This window comes from Piliocolobus tephrosceles, chromosome 4, assembly GCF_002776525.5.
Source record: "Piliocolobus tephrosceles isolate RC106 chromosome 4, ASM277652v3, whole genome shotgun sequence".
NCBI classification, from domain to species: domain Eukaryota; kingdom Metazoa; phylum Chordata; class Mammalia; order Primates; family Cercopithecidae; genus Piliocolobus; species Piliocolobus tephrosceles.
This window is the reverse complement of record NC_045437.1, coordinates 26520593-26536068: the sequence shown is the minus strand read 5'-3', so window position 1 is coordinate 26536068 and position 15476 is coordinate 26520593. Positions and strand designations below refer to the sequence as shown.

The window sequence follows — 15476 nt, the reverse complement described above, 5'->3', positions numbered from 1 at the left end:
AAACTCAGGACAATTCATTTGTTAAGTATAATTATTCCCAGTTTTCCCAGTTTACACCCGTTGCTGAGGTATGTTAAAAATTTTTACAACAAAATAGTTTTAAATGCTAGCAGTCTACAGATCATAATTTTTTTTTTTTTTTTGAGTCATGTCATATATGTACTTGGAGGGACTGTAATGGTTTACGTATTGTTTGACTCACTGACAACACCAGGCACATAAATTAGATCAGGCCAAAAATGGAAAAAAAAAACAAAAAAAAAAACAAACAAAAAAAACACCACACACACACACAAGTACCTAATATCACAAATGTCATGCTTGTACCTTTTAAAACAGGAATACATTTGCTCTGTGAAATTGCCAAAATTTTGATCTAATTCTTCCTTATGTGTGTGGGGCAATCAAATGCAGCCTCCTTTATCAGAAGCCTATTATTTTCTCTTCTTTTGAAATGTATCTTTTCTAATTCCATAGGTCATGCTCATTCCACCCCATTCAGTTCGCTTGCTGGTTCCTTTTTGCCTGTTATTTCTTCTCAGGTTAGTCATATGGCATCCTCAGGCATCCCTCATTTAACAACACTTTCCACACTACAGTTAATAACTAACATCAGGAAATTCAAGTTCAGCAAGCAAATGTTTTTGTCTAAGGACGTGAAATTGCCTTATGATTCTCCAAGGAAATGTATAAAGGACACATTGAGGTCACAGGGCCTTACGGAAACAGTTTTATCCTTGGAGATTCACAAATACAGAAGAATAGCCACAGATAACAGAGATGCTCAGAATCTTAAGGCAGTTACGGCTCTACAGCAAGCATTTATTTTCAGCTGAAAACAAAAATGCTTCCCCTAAAAATTGAGTGTACATTAATTAATTTCTAGGTTGACTATCATTCCTGCTCTCACATTTTAAATATACATTATGGTTTAAAATTTTGCGCACAATCATGCTTCCTTTTTTAATTAATTCCATAATCTGTCATAAACAATTATGAAATATCCATGCATAGTTTTGTTTAATTACTTTTCATAATTTTTTTCATTTGTGTTGGAAAAATGGCTTTTGGATTTATGCATGGACAAGTTAGGGTGTGTGATTTTTTTGTCAATTTATTCTTGGCAACGGGGTTATGAACCACAAATGGAACACTCATTATAATATGAGATGTTTGGGGAAAATAAACACAATGAAACCAAAACCACCTGTCAACTATTTCTGTGTTTCCAATGGGAAATAATATGTATATGAAATAGACACCTCAGCAAAATAAAATACTTATATTACTTTTTAAAGAAAAAATAAAACTCTTTCTGTTTTTTTAATAGGGACTTGTCTAAGATATGCCATTACCACATAGCTAGTTCATTATAAAAGTGGGGTGAATTTCAACCACATCTTAATACTTAATACTACGTTATTAAGGGCATTTACTCTCTTTATCCTGCTTTTCTGGTCTTTGACATCATTATTTATTTGCATATGTAGTGGCTGACTGGACCCTTAACTCTAAACTTAATCAAACATACGAATTCTGATAAGGACTTAACTTCTTGAGCACCTCACAGATTGTCTTTTTGACCACAATGTTTCTGGTCTCCCTTGGTAGACCTCAATCTAGTCTTCCAGGATCCACTGCATTGGTAGCATACCCTGTAAAGAAAAGGCCTGTCGTATTTACCCTGCTCCAGGATTGGGAAGGGCTAAGTAGCTTCTAATGGGAAGAAATCTCCATGGTTTCTTTATAGTTTTATGGAAGCTAGGTATCATAGAAAATATTAATTTACAAGTGCTGTAAAATTGCATAACATTGCGAAGACATATTTGTAAAGGTTAAAAACTGGGTTTGATCCTGAATTGAGAGGAAGCAGTTTTAGAAAAATAAAGTAGTGCAGCAAAATTTAATAAATCATATACATGTATACACGCAAACATGCAACTTACAAGATTTAGTCCTAATTGTGACTCGCAGTAACTATTACAATTTAGAAGTTGTTTAAACTTGCCAACCGTCAGATTCTTGTTGGGTTAATTTACATTGTCATTAAGATTTCTTTAATTCAAAATTTCTGGTCTTTTCTAAGATTTTGGAGAGGGCTGTCATTAGGGACAAAAAGAGCCAGAAATATTTTTGTAAATCTGTGCATCTGGACAAATCTAAGAGGGTGGAATTGCATGTATATAGCACAATAAAGAAAAAAAGAGGCTAGTCTAATAGTATGAAGTTAGACCTTCACTGTGAAAGGTCCAGAATTCTAGGATGGATTTTTTTGTACATACAGCATGAAATGTAAATAATCTGTTAAAAGCCTTTGTATAAATCAGTTATGGGGGAGCACAGAACTGAAATAATCAGTTTCCTTTCATTGTTCAGGATGGATTAGAAGAGTAAGAAAATGAATTAAGATAATTTTAATAAGGCAATACTGCAGAATTGTTATGGCATTTTAGACATTTGAAATATAGGAGAGAAAAGTCAGAAATGTTTGAATATATAGCAAGCTTTTGTTTTCTGCAATAATGCAATTTGAAATTTTGTTGGTCATTCTCGACTGAAACTATCAGAGATTTACTAATACTGTTTTATGTAATAAGGAAAACTTTGTATTGTTACCCAAGAAGAAAACAAAGTCATAATAATTGTCATCTAGCTTCTCTATAACTTGAATAGGCACGTGTGACTGAATTATTTAGGTAGAATCGTAATACTGCTCAAGAGAGAAATTAAAATAACAAGAAGCATAGCAAATGTCCCTACTATTCTTTTAGAGAATCTTTATTGCACTTTAGTTTGTTATACATAAATTCAAAGTCCAGAATAATCCCTGCTTATCATGGATCAATAATCATTAACTATATCCCAATTAGTATTGAGAATTGAATAGAATTTACCTATTTGATTTTAATATCTAGTTGTTAAACTACATTTATTTTATGAAGAGAAACCCAGTACTCAGACACAGCAGACATAGTATTTATTTTTTTAAAAGGAATAAAATTGTGTTTATTTTTCACAATTGTGAAGATTCATTTAATAATTTGGAATATCAACTTAATATGTATTTAGCACTTGCTTTGTGTAGAGCAAGGAACATGGAGCTGAGGAGCCACCTGTAGGTAGCCACTATTAAATAAGGTACCTTTGTTGCAGAGTTACCTCTCAAGTCTTTATAATTTTAATTTAGAAACTTTTGTTATCCCATTCTGAAATCATGAGTGTAATAATAGAATCTAGAGTGGAAAGAGATTTTTGCATAGATTGAACTCTGTCTTCATGGTTACAATTGGTTTATATGTTACCTAAAGCAACGGGAAACACAGTTAACAAAAGAAAAATTGGTAGGAGTTTGTTTTATATTTGATTGTGTATCAAAAGGTGGAGTGACACTCTTTCACATTTACATATGATGGTTTGTACACTAAATATTCATATATAGCTGAAGTATATATATAAAATAATAGACTTGAATAGGTTATTTTTTCTTATGCTTTTCAGGTATAGCAGTTCGAGGTGTACAAGTAACTGATGGAATAGAAACTAGAAACAGAAATAAACTCTCAAATTTATTTAAAGAGTTTTGATGAGTTGTTATAGTATATCACAGTGTTTTCCAGAATCTAAGTAAAATATGTTGATGAAAGTTTATAAGTATCATTATTTATGGTGCATTACATGGAGCAGTTGCTTTTGATTTGTAAATACATTATACTCCAAAATTATCTTTATGCATTAGTTGTTTATAACTCAGAACACACAAAAAATTAAACATTATGACGAGACTTTAAGGACAGCATACCAAGGCATGTTTAGCTCTGAGTTCTATAAAAACTCACTGTTAACATATAGCTCCATCTTTTAATTTTCACTGCTAATACTTTATAATCACTTTCCTGGACAACTGCTTTAGCACACTAAACTTATCTTTTCCTTTACTTTATTTATACTTTTTTTTCAATGATCAGAAGCAGTTTATACAATATCTCTTGAATAATCCCAATCTCTAGCACAAAAATACCTCTAAAAAATTAACTGAAATTCACTTAAGTTGAATTCAAAGTGTCCGTTAGTATTCTTGCAAATTCCAGCCTATGTTCTATCTCTCCATAACTTTGTAACCTGAGTTCTAGTCAACATGATATTTCTTCTTCCATACACCTGACCTTTTTTTCATCACATCCACAGACCCCTTCCCAGGGTGTATCTTACCCACTTCTTCATAATCTCATATCTGTTTTGTGTTGTTGTTGTTGTTGTTCACTCTATGTCCTACCACAACTTCTGTGCACAATCCTACATAAAACCCATTTCATTTTCCCTGGCTGGTGAATTATCCCGCAAAACTATGAGATCCTCTCTTAAAATCTTATTCGTAGGCCAGACATGGTGGTTCACACCTGCAATCCTAAAACTTTGGGAGGTGGAGGCGGGTAAATCACGAGGTCAGGAGTTTGAGACCAGCCTTGGCAAGATGGTGAAACCCCATCTCTACTAAAAAAAATACTAGTATTAGCCAGGCGTGGTGGTGGTGCCTGTAATCCTAGCTACTCGGGAGGCTGAGGCAGGAGAATCGCTTGAACCCAGGAGGCAGAGGTTGCAGTGAGCCAAGGTCGCGCCACTGGGCTCTAGCCTGGGTGACAGAGCAAAATTCTATCTCAGAAAAAAAAACCCAATCTTATTCATAGCACAAGTTCAATTATTTGGATATATATTCTATGTTGTTTCCTACATTCTGTGACATTTGGGCTTTGAGTTTGTGTTGGATTTCTTTTCTTTCCCCAAATTTTTGACATAATAGGTTTACTCGAAATTAATAGTCAGCTACTATTTTAAAACTCTTTATTCTTTATTAATCTGAATCCTGAGAAATTGGCCTTATGAAAAATAGAAAAAGCAGAGAAAATTTTACAGGAATATATTCCCTTTTTCCGACAAATGGTACATCAAAGCCAAACTTCCTCTTTGTTGTTCTTCCAATTCCTTTCCTATATTTCCGTTATATTAGAGGGTTCTCATAACTGTGAAACCATTTAAGAATATTAATTATGGTGAAAAATGGTTCTTAATATGGCTACCAAGTTGTATGTTTAATTTTTTTTACACTTCTACCACTAATTTCAGTGTTTTTGAACTACTTCTAATATTCCAACAAACTCTTCCTCATCTTCTAAACTTGCACATGATCAAATGCACCTTTATATACTCATCAATAAGGGAGGAAGGAGGAAGGAAGGGAGGAAGGAAACCAGGAAGGGTGGGAGGGAGGGAAAAACTTGCAGATGATCGAATCCACCTTTATATACTCATCAGGAAGGATGGGACGGAGGGAGGGAAACAACAAATGTCAGAAGTGACATTATCTTCAGCAGGGTATGGAGAGAGGGATGGGGAAAACTCTTTACATACAAGGCCATAAATCATGATGATTATGATGTCACTATAAAAGCAGTATGTGCTCCCTGTTAAAAACCAGGAACATAAGATTTAAAAATAATTTTTAAAAATCTAAGATATTTATAATGATATCACTAAGATAAGGGTAAGTTTTCTAAATATTTTTCTACCTATTTATTGGTTTTATTTTTAACACTGTTGATTTTCTATTGTTTTCATACCTGTTTTATCTTGTTTTTCTCTGTCAATTCTACGTTTTGGCACATGGTTAAAATGTTAGTATATATGTCATATTATGTCATATATAAAATCATAAAAAATTAAAAATTTTCCACATATTTTGTTTAGACTCTTTCTGGTTTTATACGTGCAAACATGTATAAAAACATGGTCCACCTGCCTCTGCCTCCCAAATTTTGTACCTGATATTTTTAGCACAGTTGGCTCTCCATATATGTGGATTCCACATATATTTATTCAACCAACAGTAGACTGAAAATATTCAGAGAAAAATAAAAGATTGTTGCACCTTTAGTGAAAATGTACAGACTTTTTTTCTTGTCAGTATTCCCTAAACAATATAGTATAACAATTGTTTACATTGTATTTAGAGGGTATCAGGTATTATAAATAATCTAGAAATGATTTAAATAGAATGATATGCATCGATTAAATGTAAATTCTACACCATTTTGTATAGGGACTTGAGCATTGGCACATTTTGGTATCTGCAGGGATTCCTGGAACCAATCACCCACGGATACCAAGGGATGATTGTGTATTATAAATTATCTTTGTTAAGGCTAGATTACTAGAGGGAGAATTCTCAAAATTGAAATATAGAATAATTTTAAAGTTCTGGGTACATATTAGCCAATGGCATTTCAAAAATTTATACCACTTCTCTTCCACCAACAAAAAACCGATGTACCGACGTGGGGCATTAGTTATGCTACATATTTGTTTGTCTGGTTGTGACTGTATTTTAATGTGAAATTTAGTCCTGTGTAATATTATTGTTCAATTAATTTTGAAAAAAAAAACTGAACACCTACAGTGTGGGGCACTATGTTAAGTCCTAGAAATAGTAGTAAATAAGATTAATTTGTCCTTATCTTAAAGAATTCCTCTATTATAAATGCAATGCTATTATTGCTCATTGCTGTGAGAAAGACTTGTTAATAGCCTCAATTCAAAAAAGTAGACAATTTTTTTGTGACTCAATAGACTGAATTCCTAACACGTAAACTCTATTTAGCTTAATTCTGCACTAGAATCATCTCCAAATTAATAATGTACGCATGTTTGTTTGTTTAGAAACTGCCATGTTTTCTTTTCCTGATGACCAGGTATTTGTACCAGATATTCACAAACATTCAAACTGTACTCAAGCAAATCTTTTATAATTTCTGCATTATAAATCCTAATAACTCATACTAAGAGTCTTATAGGAGCAGTAGTGGTTTCATGGGAAAAAATGCCAGGAAAAATTGTGAAATATCTAACTTTCTTTAAACAAGTTTTTTGAGGTAATTGGAGTCACTTTAGATAGACAATTGACTATATGCTTAGTAAAATTTACCCAGTAAATATTCTAATTCACAGCCAGAATTTCCAAGGAAGGTGATTACTAACTCATCATATCAGAAATTTACGTTAAAAACAGATGCACAAAAAACCTGTTCAATAATAGTGAATAAGTGAGTGACTAGGCAAATCTAAGAAGAGGCCTTTCTTTTCTACAAAAAAGAGAAAATATTTGTACATGGTTATTTTGTGAAATTTCCAACTCCTTCAATGTTTTCCAACAACAAATGTTTCTCTTGAAAAATTTTAATAATATTCTCCCACATATTTTTTAGAAAAAAATTACATTTTAAAACTGCTTTGGTAAATGGTTCTTATATACTTGAATGTTTATTACGTACTTGCTGGGTATAGTATTCTTAGGAAAAGAATTTTAGAAAAAAATGTGACAATGGTGTTGTTTAATTCTCTAGCATTCCATATTTTGTGTCTCCATATTCAAATTCTTCCTGGGAGCAAGCGTTTTAAATGTTCCATTTAAAAAATTTTCTCTTTAACTCTGTCATTTTTTTCTCATTTGTTTTAATGCAGTTATCAGATAGATACATATCTAATAATCTTTTTATATTTCTGATTAAATATTTCATCTTTATGAATACCACCCTTTATCTGTGATAATACTACTTACTTGGGGTTAACTTTGCCTGCAAAGAATTTACCCACACAACTTCTCTCATGAATGTGCTTGTGTGGTTTAACTTTTATCATTCTTTTGCTCTCAGCCTCTCTGTATAATTCTATTAAAAATCCAGCTGTAAAGATTTATTGACATGTAAAGAGGTCAGAGTTGGCTTATTCTTTTTGTGCAGTCTGACAATATTTGACATTTAATTGGCTTAAACTCATTCATATATAATGCCATTATTGATATATTTGGATTTAAGTCTGTCATTTTCTAGTTTTCTGTTCCCCCCAGTTGTTCTTTACAACTTTGTTTCTGTTTTTTGTTTTGTTTTGTTTTTTGTTTTTGTCTATCATCTTTCGGAACAGTTAAGTATTTGTTTAAACATCTATGTTTATGCTCTTTATTGGCTATTCTTAGCTATACTTCTTTGTGTTTTTATGTTTTTAGTATGTATTTAAGACATCTCAAGATTCATTCTTAATTTGTTACAGTATAAATTGAATTAATAATGTATGTTTTAGCATTTAATACATTCATCTTACAATAGTATAATTTATCTTGCAAGACTTTATTCTATTTTTGTAATATATTTTTCTTGTATATATTGTAAACTTTGCAATGCATTGTTAATGCTTATTAAACAATTCATTATTTATTGAAAACTTTTAGAAATAAGAGTAATCTTTTACATTAATTTATATAAATATGTCTAGTTAGTGCTTTTTATTCTTATTTATAGTTCAGCATTTCTGTGTGACAACATTTGCCTTCAACTTAAAGGATTCTTTTAGCATTACTTGTAGCATAGGTTTGCTGGAAACAAGTTTTCTTAGTTTTTCGTTATTTGAAATATCTTTATTTCATTTTCATTTTTGAAAAATATTTTAACTGGATATAAAACCGTGGGTTAATCTGACAGTTTATTTTCCTTTTAGCACTTAAAATTGTTGCTACATTGTATTGTTAATTCTATTATTTTTAATAAAAAAATAGCCATTATTCTTATTGTTGCCCTATATGTAATATGTATGTTTTTCTGGCTTCTTTTAAAGTTCCATTTATAATTTTGCTTTCAGTATTCTTAATTTGATACCTAGGTGTGATTTTTGTTTATCCTGTTTGAAATTCACTGGCCTCCTTAGATCAGTGAGTTGTTTTTCATCAGATATTTAAAATTAAATGGCCATTTTTTTAAAAAGTTATTTTTATGTTCATTATATCTTCCTTTTGGAAACTTCAAATACAAATATTTCAGGGCATTTCATATTGTCTCATCTTTGGAAACCATTTTTGGTTAATATAATACTGTCTCTGTGCTTAAATTTGGAAAATTTATTTTCAGATTTATTGTTTCTTATGTTTCTGTGCCTAATCTACCATTATATATTTTTAATTCAGTTATTATATTTTCAGTTCTGGGTTTCCTTTATTATCTATTATATTTTTTACAAACTTTATGACATTTCTCATGTACTTCCCCATTATTTTAGTATGCTCTATGAATTCTTCAATATATTGATGGCAATTATTTATAAGTCTTTGTCCCATTAAATTCAATATCAGAGTCTTCTTTAAGTCTATTTCTATTCACTACCTTTTTTTTTATTATGTGTTAGAATGTTTCTGCTTTTTTAATCTCTAGAAAGCTTAGATTATATACTAGACAATGTGAATAACACATTACAGAAATTCTATTATCTTGCTTTAAACAGTGTTGAGTTTCATCCCAGCAGGCAGTAAAATTGCACTGGATGTTACTTTGATCCTGTGTAGGTTTGGTTTTAAAAATTTCTAGGCAGACTATTATTTTGTTTGTTCCCTGAGTGCTGTAGTATAACCCTTCTTAGTACAGCTTCCTTACTCTTAAGTTATTACACTACTAATGTTTCACTGGAAATCCCAAAATGTTTACCAAGCATGTCTACCTAAAAGAAACTTAAATTTTAAACTCTTCTTCTCAGTATCTGAAGTGCTTCAAATCTCTCTCAGCTCTTACTCGTGTCTTACTGTATACACGTTCAGTTTAGAAGTCATGCATGTGTATGCCAGTTTTAGGGCGACCTCCTCTATGGCTTCCTCCATTCCTGGATCTTTCTCCTCTCAATTGTTAACCAATATGGCAGCCTTGAATCCTGACCCTTAGTTCTTAAACTGCATGTTTTACATGACACATGAAATGAAGTATTCCCTCAAAGAAATTAATGTAGAATTCACTATATCCCCTGTTTGCTTGTAATCTTTCCAGTCTTTATTCACTCCTGGTTATTATTTAGTGCCATGTATATATACATGCACATACATATATATATATATATATCTATATAAAATTTAAATGTAATTTGTAGAATGTTACTTATTGTTATTTAAAAAACAGGTCAGTTATATTTGATGTCAATACCAAATTGCCTTAATTATTAAAGTATTATGGTTTTATTTGTCTGTCTGGTCATGCAAGTTCCCCAATTGTAGTCCTCCTTTAGAAGATCACTGTGACTTTCAAAGTCCTTCAGATTTTCATAAAATTATCTTGTCAGTTTCCATTAGTCTGAGAAACTGTTTGTGAGTAAAGAAACTAACATGAAATGCCTATTTAAGAAAATGTATAATCTTGCATTAAATCTTGAATTTAAGTGAGGAATTGCCATAATGGCATTACTAGAACAATGGGCATATTTAAGGATGCACTGTTTCTTCTAATGTGGAATATAATTCTATGGTTAAAATTCTTTTTTTTTTTTGAGGCAGAGTCTCACTCTGTCGACCGGGATGGAGTACTGTGGCCGGATCTCAGCTCACTGCAAGCTCCGCCTCCCGGGTTCACGCCATTCTCCTGCCTCAGCCTCCCGAGTAGCTGGGACTACAGGCGCCCGCCACCTCGCCCGGCTAGTTTTTGTATTTTTTAGTAGAGACGGGGTTTCACCGTGTTAGCCAGGATGGTGTCGATCTCCTGACCTCGTGATCCGCCCGTCTCGGCCAATTTAAATTTATAATAATACTGTGATCATATTAGACTCTTTCTTTGCTCTTAGATTATAGATTATGAAATCTTCATTTAGTAGTATAAAAAAATATATCTGTAAATAAGTGAAAATAATTTTAATAAATATAATACAATAATACAGATGACAAAATATTTTATCTATACAAATATTTATAAATTGATGAGAAAAAGATAAAAGAATATATAAATTAGAGCAAAAAGACTTCATAGATATTTTACAAAAGATGATATCCAAGTGGCCAGTATGCATAATAAGATGTTCAACAATTAAAAATGCTAGAAACATAAAAGGAGGCAATAAATGGAGGAATAAAGTATGCATAAAATTAGACGACTACTTGAGCTCAGGAGTTCAAGACCAGCCTGTGCAACATGGCGAAACCTCATCTTTACCCCAAAGTACACAAAATTAGACTGGTGTTGTGTCCTGAGCCTCTGGTATCAGCTATTAGGGAGGCTGAGGTGGGAGGATTGCTTGAGCCAAGATCACACCACTGTACTCCAACCGGGGTGAGACCCTGTCTCAAATAACAAAACAAACAAATAAAAAAAATAGAGGACTGCAAAATAACCTAAAGATTAAATATCATCCCAATCAATATGCCTGTGTATTTCTGATAACTTACCTTTTTCAATCTTACAGGAGGGTCACTCAAATTCTGCCAACTTCTGTACACTCTTTAGCCAGATTCACTGATTATCAATATTTCATCCAATTTGTTTCATCGCTATTTCTGTTCATAAAGAGTTTATGTTAAGGTAGAAATTGTTCAGGTTTTTCATTACGTCTAAAACTTGTCCCTGCTTGAGATCTACAGAACGTTTGAAGCACTCTCAAATTCACACTAACTTGGTGGAGGATTGAACTCTAATTTCTGTTTCCTCCTAATTAAATTTCTGTTCATTTCCTTAGACTTCTTGACAACCTTTTTGACTAAGTTACTTGGATTTCTGTCTTGTGCATGTGAAGTTTAGACAACAACAAAACAGTTGGGCATTTTAAGAAGAGACTTGGAAGTTCCACTCTCTGTGACTCCTCTCTAAGATCGTGCCTTCCAATTTCTTACCACTGTCTCAGGCTCAAATGCTAACCTCGGTCTCCTCGGCACAATAATATTGCTTCTCTCCGTTTGAGCTCCATCTATAACAGTCTCTACTACCCACAACTGGGAATTACCCTCAGAGGGTATGACCCTCTGGTATATCATAACCAGAGCCTGGTTATGATACAGGCCATAAGAAGCTTAAATTAAGGCCATAAATTTTGCAGTTCTTCCTCTTTGGTTGGTGTCCAGTGTCAATAAATTTTTGTCTATCTGTATATTTGTTTGTTTGGGTCAGATTATCTTAATTATCCTCAGTGGGCATATTTGTCCAACACAACTGCTTTGTGAAGACAAAAACCTGAACACCAGGATTGCTTTTGAGAAACGCAGCACAATGTGAATATGCAGGTATCACACTAAGGCTTACAATATTGTAATATTTAAAAATTTTTCAAATGTGCTAAGTCAAAGTAAACACTCTTGTTGTTTATCCTAAAGCTATACTTATTATTTTGAGTTCATGTTTCAATACATTAGGTAGAGAGTTTTATATCGTAGGTGATAATATGACTCATTCTCTTATTTTGATATGTTACTCTTAAGAATAATACTTTGTATATTTTGAGGTGCTCTAGCATGTTAAGAAACATGAGAGTTCACTGTTTCCTTATTAGGAAACAATTCAGACCTTCAAATGGGAATCGCTTTGGCCTTGTGTAAATATTTTCTAGTCTCTTCTTGTTTAGATCTGCCATGTCTATTAGAGAGTCACATCCCTGCTCTTCTGGTAACAATGTCTCAAGTGGCTATGAGATCAGGAAGTAGCTTCCCTTCTTTCCAGGGCAATTCTGTGAGCATCTCCACTCACATGTCAATCAGAAAGTGAGGGCAGATGTCAAAGGCCATAGCCTTTATCTTGTAAACTTTCTGCTCTTTTATTTTATTATATGTATATAACAGATAAGGGGCTGAGGGTGGGGAAAATGGAGAGCTGTTGGTCCAAGGGTCAAAAGTGGTAGGATGGATACATTCTAGATATCAAATGTACAGCATGGTGACTACAGTTATAATACTGTTGTATACTTGAAATTTGCTAAGAGAGTAGGTACTGTTTTCTCAACACACACACATACACACACACACACACAAAAGGGTAACTATATGTGGTGATGGATGTGTTAATTAGCTTAAGTGTGCTCACTTCTTAATTTACATGTATATCAAAACATCACATTGTACACCTTAAGTAGATACATTTTGTATAAGTCATTAAGTCATTTGTATACTTCAATAAATCTTGGAAAAATCAAAATAAATTAACACTCACATCACTGTTTTGTCTTTTGTATTTTATAAACATACTCCCATCCAAGTCCATTCAGACAAGTTTATTCCTGAAAATATAGAAGCTTCACCAACCACTTCAGTGTCTGGCACATATTCACACTCAATTCATTGTTGATTTTAATCTAGTTTTTTTGAGCACAGAACTGTAATATTCTTTATCACTATTGTAATCACTGCACTGATTAAACACAAGATAGGAAATCTAAAATGAACAGGCAAATATCTTTCAAACCTATAGAACTGCTTTGTTGGAATTCTACAAAGAGAAAAATAAAAGCACCTATCACGTTTCTTTTACTTGTTTTTCTTCATGAGTACAAGCTCATTATTTTGCTTGTTATAGATGGCCTTTTCCTTTCTTCTGTTTTTCGTTGCTGTTGTGGTTGTTTGTGTGTGTGTGTGTGTCTGTGTGTGTTTTTAAGATGGAGTCTCACTCAGCTGTCCCTCACTGCAACCACTGTCTCCGGGGTTTAAGAGATTCTCCAGTCACAGCCTCCCGACTAGCTGGGAATACAGCCACTCACTATCATGCCCAGCTAATTTTTGTATTTTAGTAGAGATGAGGTTTCACCATGTTAGCCAGGCTGGTCTTGAACTCCTGACTTCAGGTGACCTGCCTGCCTTGACCTCCCAAAGTGTTAGGATTACAGGCATAGGCCACCACACCTGGCAATAGACAGCCTTTTCTTAACATGAATAAATGATCTTAACAAATAGAGCAAAGCAGGAAAAAAATAAGTTTTAAGATATACTATGCAAGATAATTAACATGAAGGCATATTAAATAACCTTGACATTGCATATTGTTTTGTTGGTATTTCACTGCATTTTAAAATATAAAAATGTGTTGTAAACACTGTTTTGAACCTTAAATGTGTTAATCATATTAAAACAGAAAATGAGATAATAACACAAAAGAAAGAAAATCCATTCAAAGAAATATTTATTAGCACGTGCTCCCTAAGAGGTATTAGGACAGAGAGAGAGAGACACTCAAATTGGTGAAATTTCTTCTAGTTGTAATTACTTGAAAAGATTTGGTCATGGAAGAGGTTGAAATTGATGAATAGTATTATATAATCACATGTTTGCAATAAATTTAAATTCAGTCTTGAATTTCAAGTAACATCAGTTGTTAATATGTCTTGTGCTGCTAATCTTTAAGGAAAATCTTCTGTTAAAACACACACACACACACACACACAATAAAATAGATACTAAAAGGAGGATTGCAAACTAATGTACAAAGAAAATGATAGGTTGATGCAATCAGATACCTAGTGGGACATTCCAGAAGCTAAACAGACAATTGTGGCTCAGATTTTCCAATTTCTTAGGTCATTAACTGAAGTCATAATATAGATCTGGTATAGACAGTACATTCAGTAGTCAATTTTAGAACTCCAATAATCAATTTAAAGTCCCACTGATACCCAGTGATCAGGTATTGCTTCCAAATTGGATAAAAATCTATAAGACTGAGTGTGGTGGCTCATCCCTGTAATCCCAGCACTTTGGGAGGCTGAGGCAGGCAGATCACAAGGTCAAGAGTTCGAGACCAGCCTGGCCAACATGGTGAAACCCCCATCTCTACTAAAAATACAAAAATTAGCCGAGTGTGGCAGCACACGTTTGTAGTTGCAGCTACTTGGGAGGCTGAGGCAGGAGAATTGCTTGAACCTGGGAGGCGGAGGTTACAGTGAGCTGAGATGGTGCCACTGCAGTCTAGCCTGGGTGACAGAGTGAGACTTTATCTAAAAAAAAAAAGATAATAATCTGAGTTTACTATTACTTTGCTGCAGTTAGCATCAAGATTAAGTGTCATCATTCTCACATCTTAGTTTCTTCCTCCCACCCACAATCTACAACTAAAGTTCAGGAGCAGAGGACTTTTTTCAGTGTTTGACCATATTTTGTTAAAGCCTGGTAGAAACTGTTTTAATATTTCATGTCACAGGACCACTGAAAAGCATCCAGTAGAGAAAGTACAGCTCCTTTAACGACACTGGTTTAACCGTGTATGTCCACTTGTAGACAAACTTTCCACCCAAACTCAGATTGAAAAGTGGGAATAGAAATCCTTATATAGGGAGGGCTGACTTTTTCGGCCGAGTTTTCTTTTAGGGGGGGTTCCACAGGGCCAAAGGCAGAACTTAAGTATTCTCAGATTTTGATATATGTGGGTTTCCTGGAACCCATCCCCCACATATACTGAGGGACAACTGTATAAGAAAAATAGATTCCCAAAAAGCAAATGCATTGCATTTATTATTGATGTCTCTGCCTTTTTATGATTCCTGTGATTAATCTGGTTCTTTTGATTTCTCTTCCAAACTCTTCAATGTGGTTGCATATCAATTGCTGCTGACAGCAGTCAATCTTTCAATGTTTCCAGTTGACTTTCTTATATTAGACCGCTAACTGGTCTTATTACATCTGGTTTCCTTTTCCCCTTTGAAATCAGTTTTGTGTCCTG

At 33.3% G+C, this 15476-nt stretch overlaps 1 protein-coding gene across 2 annotated transcripts in view; it reads left to right on the top strand.

The window, feature by feature from the left end:
• The window catches only part of CDH9 (cadherin 9), a 161421-nt gene that overhangs the window by 51120 nt on the left and 94825 nt on the right, over window positions 1–15476 (top strand). The gene's annotated exons all lie outside the window — the stretch shown is intronic.